We start from the raw sequence: 11,592 nt of genomic DNA, 5'->3' as shown, positions 1-11,592 counted from the left end.
ATTCACATCAACAAATGTTGCAGGTTCGATAACGGGTGGAAGCTCTAATAAATAAATAAATAAATAATTAATAACAAGCCGGTAGGCGACATGGCTGCTCGCTCGAGATGGAAAGCTGGCCGACGCGACTTGCCGATATTCATGTACATGCTATCAATCAATTTAGCACAATAAATATGATTATCACAGCCCTCTTAGTTTGCGCCCAGAAACCCGCCTTGTGAAATTTCAGGCATGTTTCCAAAGAAACTCAAACAATTGGCAGCCCTGGTAATTCCATTTATCTATTCGCTAAAGATTTTATTTTTTTATATGATGCTGTAAGACATTCTCCTTGGGCACAAAAAAAAACAGGTCCCTCGGAGGTCCAGTTTCGGAGGTATTTAATTTTTTTGTACAGTCCACAATAAGTGTACGATGTACGATAAAGTATTTTAGCTGTTGCTAAACAATGGAGGTGTGCATAGCAACCATTCATTTTTGTGTACATACGAGCCACATTGTACACATTTCACCCAAGTTTCATGAAAATCAGACTCTTTCTCTTAAGGCCCTGTCACACCTTGACGATTTAGCCAACGTATGCCTGACGTATGCAAAATTGGGCTAAAACGCCCGCACACGTCGAATACGTTATGTGTAATTTTTGTATACGTTAAGAGCACGCTGAAAAACACTGCCATCCGTCGTAGTACGCTGGCTTTCATCGTTGTACTTTGCGGTTGTCCTCAAATTTTAGCATGCTTGAAATTTTACGACGTAGGCCAGCGTATGACTCACACGTTCCGCTACGCTGGCCATAAGTTGTAGGCACGTTATGCGATCGTTGACACACGTCGACACACGTTACTTGTAAGTTACTCAGAAGTCGAAACACGTCGAGGTAATGATTAGCGTACCCGAAACTTATTTATCACCTATGTGTAACGTACCTCCAACGCATATTGAGGTATGTAGACGTATTTGATTGACGTCTTCCGGACGACCACAGATCTTACTGAACGTGTTTCTAATTTACAGCTACCGTATAATGGCATATTGGCAGCATTAAAAAAAACAACAACAATAACTTTCGATATTTCGTCACGTGCCGTTACGTCACGTCCGATTGCCTCTTCAGTTTGCTCATGTCTTATTCTTAGTTCCTCCTCTGTGAATATTTTCTGTTTGAGGATATTGTCACGTCGACGTCGAAACTTAAAAGCAAATGTCCGAATATATTTTAAAATTCGTGATAGACGAAAAAAATAATAGTAATAAAAAAACAACAACAACAACGTCAGATATTTTGTCACGTGCCTTCACGGAGCCAAGGAGAACAAAAGAAAATGTACCTTGACAGAGAAAATAAGTTTTGGGTATGCAAAACATCACCTCGACGTGTTTCGACTTATGAGTAACTTACAAGGAACTTGTGTCGACGTGTGTCAACGAACGCATATCGTGCCTTCAACTTATTCCCAGCGTAGCGGAACGTGTGAGCCATACGGCGAGTACGTCGTAAAATTTTCAGCATGCTTGAAATTTCACGACGTACTAAATGTACCACGAAATATGACAGCGTACTTCATCGTTTCTCAGCGTGCTCTTAACGTATACACAACTTACCCATACCGTATTCGACATGTGCCAGCGTTTTAGACACATTTTTCATAGGTCGGCATACGCTGGCTAAATCGTCAACGTGTGACTGCGATGTTGACACTTCCAATTCTCAGGCGGTTATGATTTAAATCGGCGTGCGGCAGGTTTTTAACAGGCTACGCCACGAGTTCGTCGGAGATACGCGCAGCGCGCTATGCCAAAGTTAAACTATCGTTAGGCAGAGGTTGTGAACGCCGACAACAAGCTTCGCATTCGTTGGTATAAGTTATCTACTGTATAAGACAACGAAACGTTCTGTGCCCGTTACTAATAGGTTATGCATACGACCAACACGTTATGATTACGACCAAAACTTTAAAAAAACCATCAAAATTTCAGCGTACGCCAACGTTTTACATACATTTTTATACGTTGCCATTTCTGGCTAAATCGTCAAGGTGTGACAGCGCCTTTAGAGATATTCGCAATTAACCGTTTCTGAAATGTTCGACATGTACTCGCCCAAAACCTATCTCCTCCTACAAATATTTTTTGTTGGGGCTGCAAATTGGCATGAAGGGAGCTAGACAGATTTCGCACAGAACTCTAAGCTTCGATTTTTTTTTTTTGATTTTTTGACCGCTCTAAAGGGCCGTTGCTGGGGCCCGGGGTCCCATATTCGAAAGCACACAATTCCCAGAAATATTGGTCCTACCTACCAAATTTCATTGGAATCGGTTGAGTGGTTTAGCCCTGAGGCTTGACCAAAGTTTCGCGGATAGACAGACAGATGGAAATGTCCAGAATAAGGGTGCTCTTAGAGCAGCCAATATTAGAATGCAAACTCGAAACATGATGAAAACCAAAGTCATCAAACGTCCAGTCATTGAGTGAGAACGACATGGTGTGGAGAAGCAAATCAAACCTCAATACAACCCATGAACATCCTGTTCTCCCAACTCAAACCGACAAACCTGTGTGGGGATTTGGGAGGATGGTGATACGTGGTGGCTTGGGTGTTACAGGTATGACTTTCCGCACAGGTGCAAGTGTTGGCTCACCTGTGGTGCCAGGTGCAAGAGTCGTCTCACCTGTGGAGCCTGGTGACATGTTCAATAATTATTGGATCAAATAGTAAAGGGACAAGCCGGTAGGCGACGAGGGATTCGCGAGGATCGAAGCGCTGGAGACGATGCTTTTAATTCTGACCGATCCACCGACGAAGATTCATTGCCAAGACGTATTGGTTCACATACAATTGTTCCTCTGCCTGGCAAGATTTTTCCTATTGCGTATTTTGCCAACTGGCACTCCTCATAAAAAATGGCGGTAAATAGACACCCTATTTTTGAAGGACTACCATTTGAAAAATAATCGGTTTGCTGGTTTGTGCTGTGGAGCCTCGCGTGGCAGACACACACACACACACACACACACACACACACACACACACACACACACACGAAAAACCCGATAAACTTCTCTCAATGCTCTTGTTTGACCACACCTCCTGAGCCACACAATTTTTTATAAGCCACGCCCACTTTCCATAGGCCACGCCCACTTTCCGACGCCACTCCCACTTTTCATCAACCACGTCCACTTTCCCTAAGCTGCGCCCACTTTCCTAAGCCCCTCATAAAAAATGACGGTAAATAGACACCCGATTTTTGAAGGACGACCATTTGAAAAATAAAACCTCAATCAAAAATCGGCTCGAGTAAAATTTTCTAAATATCTCGAAGTGTTTAATTCCGAAGTCTTGTTTCTCTACATTCAAAACTGAAGGACAGGTATTGAAAATACTGTACGCGGTTTTTCGGCCGCTGCACAGCAACCGTTGGTTGCTCGGCAACGAAATTCAAACGCGCACATTCCCAGACCATATGGCACCTGTTGGCAAAGTTTCATCGAAATTGGTTCGCTGGTTCGTGCTGTGGAGCCTCGCTTTGCAGACAGACATACACACACACATTCACACACACACACACACACACACACACACACACACACACACACACACACACACACACACACACACACACACGGAAAACCCGACAATAAGGGACATCCAGCATATATAGCGAATCCAATTAAAAGCTCCTGTTAGACGTTTCACAAACCTCAATTCGAGCTTTTAAACCGAGGAAAAGTAAACATGATACCTTTCATTGTCGGTGTCATGCCGGGAGTTTTCCTGGGAATGTCAGTAGGTGGTGCAGGTGCAAGCTCTCCTTCACCTGTCGATGCACATGTTGGAATAAATATGAGATCATGACAATGAACTAAACACAATTCATGGTCTCCATTATGGGGGAAAGCTCGGAAGGGGTGGAGGAGAGCGAGGCCACACCACACGTCACGATACACTCCGGGAGTCTCATAAAACGGAGGAGAGGGAGGTAGAGGGGAGGGGAAGGGGATGTTCTGGACATGCGTTTGATCGGGGGACTTGAGCAAAAGCGGGGGTGGGGGGGTGGGGGTGTTAATGGTCCCTCAATGCCGGCAATAGTACAGGATTGAGTGAAATTGGGAACATTAAAACATCATGTTCAAACGGGTTGCACGAAACATTAACAACGCCAGGACACCGTCCTGGGAGGGGAAGGGAAGGCAGTGTAAGAGCAAGTGAAGGAACTGTGAGGGGAGGGGGAGGGAAGGCAGTGTAAGAGCAAGTGAAGGAACTGTGAGGGGAGGGTGAGGGAAGGCAGTGTGAGGGGAGCAATGGCAGCACAGCAGGGTATTCCCATGATGATAAAACACATCCAAACAGCAACGTTTTCTTTGTAACCACCGTGTTCACTATTAAACCATGAGACAGCATTTAAATATTAAATCCCAAACCCATACCATCGACCTGGCAAAGGACTTCCAGCATGCACAGCTCACCCACCCCCACCCCCCACTCCCACACACGTTCCTCCAACCTCCTCACAGTCCATGGTAAACGTGCACCGGTAATCAGCTTACGAAATAACCTCAACCAATGAATGCACAGCATCTTTACCACAATCAATCTCATCGGCTCCGTTGTTGCAATCTTTCTCCCCATCACACAGCCAAGTCTTTGATATGCAATGACTTGTCAACCGACCACGACATGCAAACTCCGTAGGAGGGCAGCTCCTGTCTGAAACAAAAGCATTGTAAGGCATCGCCATCACAACGATTGAAGCAAGACCACAGGTCTGTTTTGTTTTTGTGATGAGGGTAAAACATCAAAAAACCAGGCCGATAAGCTCAAAGGTCGTCATCACATCCACAAAGATATCATGTTAATATGCTTAACGAAAAATATGGGACAATTAAACTCCATATTAGAATATAAAACAGTACTTGAACTCACCACAGGTTTCTGGAGCTTCATCAGATCGGTCAGTGCAGTCCACCTCTCCATCACAAACCCATTTTGAAGGTAAGCATCTACCTCCACCACAAACAAAATCATGAGGCAGACAGGATTGAGAAGCTGAATAATCCACAACAAAAAGAAAACAAGAAAAAGATCAATCAGAGATTACACACCCTCACCAGGAATTGTGTGGTGTGGTGTTTGTGAACTGGTGTGTTACGTAGTTAAGAAGAGATGTAATCATAACTACCATTTTATAACTGCTGGCAGTGATGACCGGGTACCAAGCCGGCCAGGTACCAAGCTTGGTACCAAGCCAGGTACCAAGCCGTGCCGCTTTAATGGGACACCTGACACTCACCCATGACATTATTTTTTTATTATTATTCAATTTAATTTTGGTTGAGATTGAAATAAATAAATCCAAATGGAAGACCAAACCGGTACAGTCCTTCATCACAGTAATCAGAATCCAATCCAATCCATTGGAATTGTTGTGGTTAACGAAATTCGCAAACCACCATTCAGGTCCCGTAGGTGAGATATCTCTGTAAGTATATGTGTAGTTAGGCCCAAACCCGTTGTTTAGAGGGAATAAATATCATTCATTCGGGCTGCGACACTTTTAGATAGCCGTTTTTCTTTTACTATCTTTATTTTGGACCAGCCGCCATTACTACCACCACAACCACCACCAACCACGTCTCAACAGCCATCACACAACAACCACCAACCGCAACGCCGCTTCACAACAACAGCCACGACCCTTGCCGTCACATCTCGCTCTCACAACCATCGCATCACCGCCATTCCCGCGCCGCTTGTGGGCACCGATCCTGAACTCGTACAGGGCGCGCACCGAGCAGCGGGTGCAAAAACACCAGCCTTTCCGAGAAATCGGATCAAGAATCATTCACGCCCACTTTTCCTCTGTCCAATGGGGAGCCAGCCAGAGGTGAAGGGTCGAAGGTGAAGGAGCAAAGCCCCGGGGGCTATAAAGGGCCGCGTTCGCTCGCCGAAAAGGCAGTTGTTGAGGGAGTTTCTGAATCGGGAGAGGAAAAGAGTTTCTGAATCGCAGTTGGACGGAGTTGAGAAGAGTGGAGAGTGGGAGAGTTGGAGAGTTGTGGCGGCGGCGAAGGCAGTCGAGAGGGCGCTCGTGTCAGAGTCGGGGAGCTGCGGAGAGGGGAGGCCGGTAACGCGACCGAGGTCGCGGTGGAGACGCTCGTCGCGGGACCCAAGCCAGCGAGATATCCTCATTCCCCCGAGCATCAACAACCCCCTCCTGTTTCCCCCCGCGCTGAGATAGTGTGAGAAGGGGGCCCCGTTCCCACCCCATTCCAGGCAGTGCCAGCGAGGCCCGCGGAGTCGGGGCGCCACCGCCATTTTGCGGCTCATCACCAGACGGGTAGGCTCGACGCGGTCTCGGCCCCAGGCCCGTCTGCCCCGTTGTAGTGGAGGTGGTCCCTTTTTCTTTTGCTTTGAGTATATGTGTTGTCGGCGCCGTCTGTGAAGTAAAACTGTATAAGTGTTGCCGTGTGCTCGGTAGTCGGTAGTAGATCTGCATTGTGTTTCTCTTTTACATTTGCTTTTTGTGCATTATTGTGGTGTTTCTTCTTTTGTTACATTTGCTTTTGGTGCATATTTGTTGAAATTGTATATGTGTGCTTTCCGTTTGCCGCGGAATAAATGTGCTTTATGTTGAACTGTTTTTCCCGTTTCGCTTCGTCTTTTCTCTAATTGAATCTCCATCTTACTTCACGTAAAGGGTTGGTAGGGGCTAAATACGCCTGATAATTAATCGGAACCGTCGAGGCCGACGATAACACAGCTCGGTTATCCCGATAGTACGGAACGGGTCGCTTAAAGTGGCCCGTATCCGAAGTCGACCTGCGGCGAGGTGCGATCGCCCGGTCTACCCTCCGTGTGGGTACTTAGATAGGTCGAATTTGGCGAACAACCCTATCCCACGCGGGGGGCCGATTGGCATGATCATGGTGAGGCCGAAAGGCCCACCCGTGACTAGTTCCCGGCGTTAGTCCGAGAGGGTCACGACGGGATTGTCCGTCCGGTGGGCGACGTGCCGCGATTCGAGTTACGTGGCCGCTCGCACGCCGGCGGGCGCGAATCCGCAACAGAATCATACTCTGCAGAGAGCATCAGTGCTGCCATAGGAGTCTCCTGTCCTGGACGGGTCACCACTTCAACACAGGATACTTGAACAACTCAATCATCCCAACAAACTGGGACTCAGATTGCTGACCTCAGAAGGATGGCAGGCTGAGTCAACCCCAGCTGGTATTAATTGAACAGCCAAGCAGGATTTGAACTTCGGACCCGAGGGTCCCAAACCCACCAATCTAACCATTAAGCCAACAACAAGCACACATTGCAATAGTATGCAATTAATAGATGTAGGTGTGGTCACGGTGCACCTGATGTAATTAATACACATATCGTCACATGGCTTCACAGACGGCTTCATGCGTGGACCGAGTCGTTATGGTCTTATGGGTCTCAGGATCTTCAAGGTCTTATGGGTTTTTGTGGTCTCAAAGGGTTTTGGGGTATTTCAGGGTCTTCAGGCTCTGAATGGTCTTAAAGGGTCTTTGCGGTCTTAAGAGGTCTTAGGGATCTTTAGGTTCTTTAGTGTCTTTAAAGGTTGAGGTGGTCTTAAGAGGTCTTAGGGATCTTTGGGTTCTTAAGGGTCTTTAAAGGTTGAGGTGGTGAATGAAAATACCCTGAGGACAATCCCTGGAGCAGACTTGGTCTGTGTGTTAAATGTGGTGGTTGTTAGCCCAGCGGTCTTTGCAAAATAATGTGAACATACAGACAGACAACAAATTTTATTTATGAGATGACACTTTGAACCGCAACAGAAATAGCAAGTTAGAACATTCCAATGGCCATCTTGTGTGTTTTATATCCAGTCTGGCACCCTGCCTTGCTCTTTCCAAACTGGCAACCCATTTCGTGCCCACTACTTGATTTGTTGACGTATTGTTGTGGGCCGGGGGTCGGTGGCGAGGAACGGCCGCCAGGTAGAGCAGTGGAACCGTCTCCCACCGAACACCCGGAATTTAGGTCGTGACTCTCGGACAACTCCGAAGGTCACGGGTCACTTAAGGACCGTGATCGCCAATTCTCTAATGGCGTGGGGTCGGGTTAATAACCAAATTTCAATATACCTTAGTACCCACGTCGTCAAATTACCGGGGAAGTAACACCCTCAACGGACTCTGTCGAACCGGGTCGCTCTAACGACCTCAGTCCGGTGTAACCGAGCGGAATTACCAAAGTCCGTCGGTCCAAACGACAACTTACAGCCCAATCGGCTTACTGGTTCTTACGCAAGAACCGTGCTGGGTCAATAATAGGAAGCACAACAACGAGCTGGTACATTGAACAATTGGGGTTTATATATAATGGGGCAGTGGAGCACAAAGAGCAGAGTGAAAACCGAATATGAGAAATGCTAAATACAAGCAAACACTGAGCAATTTCTACTTTAGGATGGGGCACACGGACACACACAAACACACACACACACATACACACACACACACACACACACACACAAACACACACACAGAAGAAATGGACTCCGTTGGGTCTTTATTCGGTCCTCCAGCCGAGGAGGATTGTTCAGCTGGGGGAACAGAGCCTGGCCGGGTACCTTTCCGCCTCGTGCAGTCACACCGGACTCCAACCCACCACGGTGGGACTCGAACCCACGTCCCAGAATCCACCGAGCCTACGATCCTGGCTGCTCGACCACCACCACCATGAGGAGCCCAAGAGCAATCGCGACGATGACTCCAACGATGCACACCAAGAGCAATGGCCACAATGACTCCAACGACGCACACCAAGAGCAATGGCCACGATGACTGCTCTACTCTCTTCTTGAGGACCACTCCACTCTTCCCTTTTGCGAGGCCCGAGGGATTTCTTCCCCCTGGCCACTCGCATTCTGATTGGACGGTGGCGAACCTCCCATCTGGCTGGGCGGGGCCGCCCTGAGGTAACTCGTCTCCGGATTGGTCGTGGGCTTCTGAGGTAGTCCAATCCCTCATTGGTTGCGAGGTACACCCATCTCGCTGGGCGGAGTCGACCTCACCCCGCCTATGCCCGTGGCCCCCAACACGTGCGTAATGGCAATGATGGAGCGAAGGGGAGATTTAATGTAAAAAACCTGACGATCAAGAAACCCGCAGCGCACACATGAAATTAACCCATTCGACAGAAGTACGGGACCCTGACTATAAACACATACTTACCGAAATAACTGAACTGCGGGGACTGCTGTCTGGTTGTGTGCAAATGGCTGCCAGATTCGTAACAGTATTTTCTCCTGTAGAGAAATGGTTCGTTGTTCCACATTAAAAACATTGAAGCAAAAAGCAAAGATGAAATCATCAGGAGGAACCTGGATAGGATTCACATTTCAGATTCTACTCCTCCACCCTCAACCTATCCAAGCACAGCCAAGTGAGCGTTATTTAAAAAAAGAAAAGAAAAAGAACCCAAATCAAAAAATTTAATAATTCTGGCTGCCAGACCATGCGTCCGATCAAGTTGAAATTTAAAACACCAGTACGTGGCCGTACGTGCGTGGCCGTACGTGCAAAAAAAAATAAACAAACAAACCGCGTGACAGAAACAACCACACAAGTCGATCCTTCGCTCTCGCGTGCCCGTACGTGCGTGGCCGTACGTGCAAACCAAAAAAAAAACCTTTCAAACAACCACACAGCCATTCCTTCGCTCTCGTAAACGACGACTGGATTGGAGCATTACGTGCATAAGAAATCGAGAAATTATTAGAATACAGTGAGTCATCACTATCCGGAAGTGGTGCGTGCCCGTACGGAATGTTCACATGCATTCCACGAATTATCGCTTGCATTGAAGTCACAACTGCTGTGATACTTACACACACAGAGTTAATTAAAATCTAAATTAAAATCAAGTTTACCTCCCTGTCTTTGCTTGCCATGACATTCGCTACCATTGACCATTGCCACTCCTACGCCACGGTAACTAAATGGTGCCCTTTCCCCATCGGCCACGCCTACGCAGCAACGTGTCTTGCAATTGGTTTGGTAAATAAATGTCCACAGCAACGTGTCTTGTCATTGGTTTGGTAAATAAATGGCCATAACTTGGGACGCACTTGTCCGATTAATATGAAACCTTCAAAAGATACATACTCAGGTCCCCAACAATACACCTGGCAAGTTTCGATTAGATCGGACCAGTGGTTGTCAAGAAACAGCGGTCACAGACACAGCCACACACACACAGACACGCACACACACACACACACACACACACACACACACACACACACACACACACACACAGACATACACAGAGATTGCTGGAATTATAGATAGATGTGTTCCCCATCACGACAAGACTGGATCACATTTGTGAAGTTTCACATCAATTGGTGAAGCGGTTCCAAAGAAAACATTATTTAATATTTTTCATCAATCCAATGAGGCTGTCAAACCATGTGACTTCTGACGTCACATGTGTAAAGTTTCGCCTCGTTCTGTTCGGGCACTTAATGAGGGTAACAATCAAAACTGGGTTCCATCCAAACCACAAAACAAAGTTTCCTTCAGTGAACGTCCACTTACGGCAATCTTCTTCATCACTTCCATCGTCACAGTCAGATCGGCCGTCACAACGCCAGGATGCAGTCACACAGTCCCCACTTTGACATTGGAAGTGGATCTTCTCATCACAAGGAAAATCTACACAAAGGTCAAAGTTCATGTTTCAGCTTTTGACGTCCAATTAAAATATTCCATCAAGATGTAAAACTACATCAAAATCTGCAGAGGATGTGTGTGTGTGTGTGTGTGTGTATGTGTGTGTGTATGTGTGTGTGTGTGTGTGTGTGTGTGTGTGTGTGTGTGTGTGTGTATGTATGTATGTGTGTGTATGTGTGTGTGTGTTGTGTGTGTCTATGTGTCTGTGTGTTTGTGTATGTGTCTGTGTGTGTTGTGTGTGTGTGTGTGTATGTGTCTATGTGTGTGTATGTGTGTGTGTGTGTGTGTATGTGTGTATGTGTGTGTGTGTGTGTGTATGTGTGTATGTGTGTGTGTACGTGTGTGTATGTGTGTATGTGTGTATGTGTGTATGTGTGTGTATGTGTGTGTGTATGTGTGTGTGTGTGTGTGTGTGTGTGTGTATGTGTGTGTATGTGTGTATGTGTGTGTGTGTGTGTGTGTGTGTGTGTGTGTGTGTGTGTGTGTGTGTGTGTGTGTACGTGTGTGTGTATGTGTGTACGTGTGTGTGTATGTGTGTATGTGTGTACGTGTGTGTGTATGTGTGTACGTGTGTGTATGTGTGTATGTGTGTACGTGTGTGTGTGTACGTGTGTGTGTATGTGTGTTGTGTGTGTATGTGTGTCTGTGTGTATGTGTGTATCTGTGTGTGTGTATGTGTGTGTGTGTTGTGTGTGTGTGTATGTGTGTGTACGTGTGTGTATGTGTGTATGTATGTGTGTGTTTGTGTTGTGTGTGTGTGTGTCTGTGTGTCTGTGTGTGTGTATGTGTGTACGTGTGTGTGTATGTGTGTACGTGTGTGAGTATGTGTGTATGTGTGTACGTGTGTGTGTATGTGTGTATGTGTGTACGTGTGTG

General features: G+C 46.7%; 1 protein-coding gene across 1 annotated transcript in view; it reads right to left on the bottom strand.

Moving 5' to 3' along the window:
• LOC147008378 (uncharacterized) overlaps positions 1-11,592 on the bottom strand; it is a 44,443-nt gene that overhangs the window by 31,440 nt on the left and 1,411 nt on the right. The gene's annotated exons all lie outside the window — the stretch shown is intronic.

Source organism: Eptatretus burgeri, chromosome 19 (assembly GCF_056783735.1).
Source record: "Eptatretus burgeri isolate ZD-2024b chromosome 19, Ebu_testis_v1, whole genome shotgun sequence".
NCBI lineage: Eukaryota > Metazoa > Chordata > Myxini > Myxiniformes > Myxinidae > Eptatretus > Eptatretus burgeri.
This window is presented reverse-complemented; position numbering and strand designations above follow the sequence as displayed.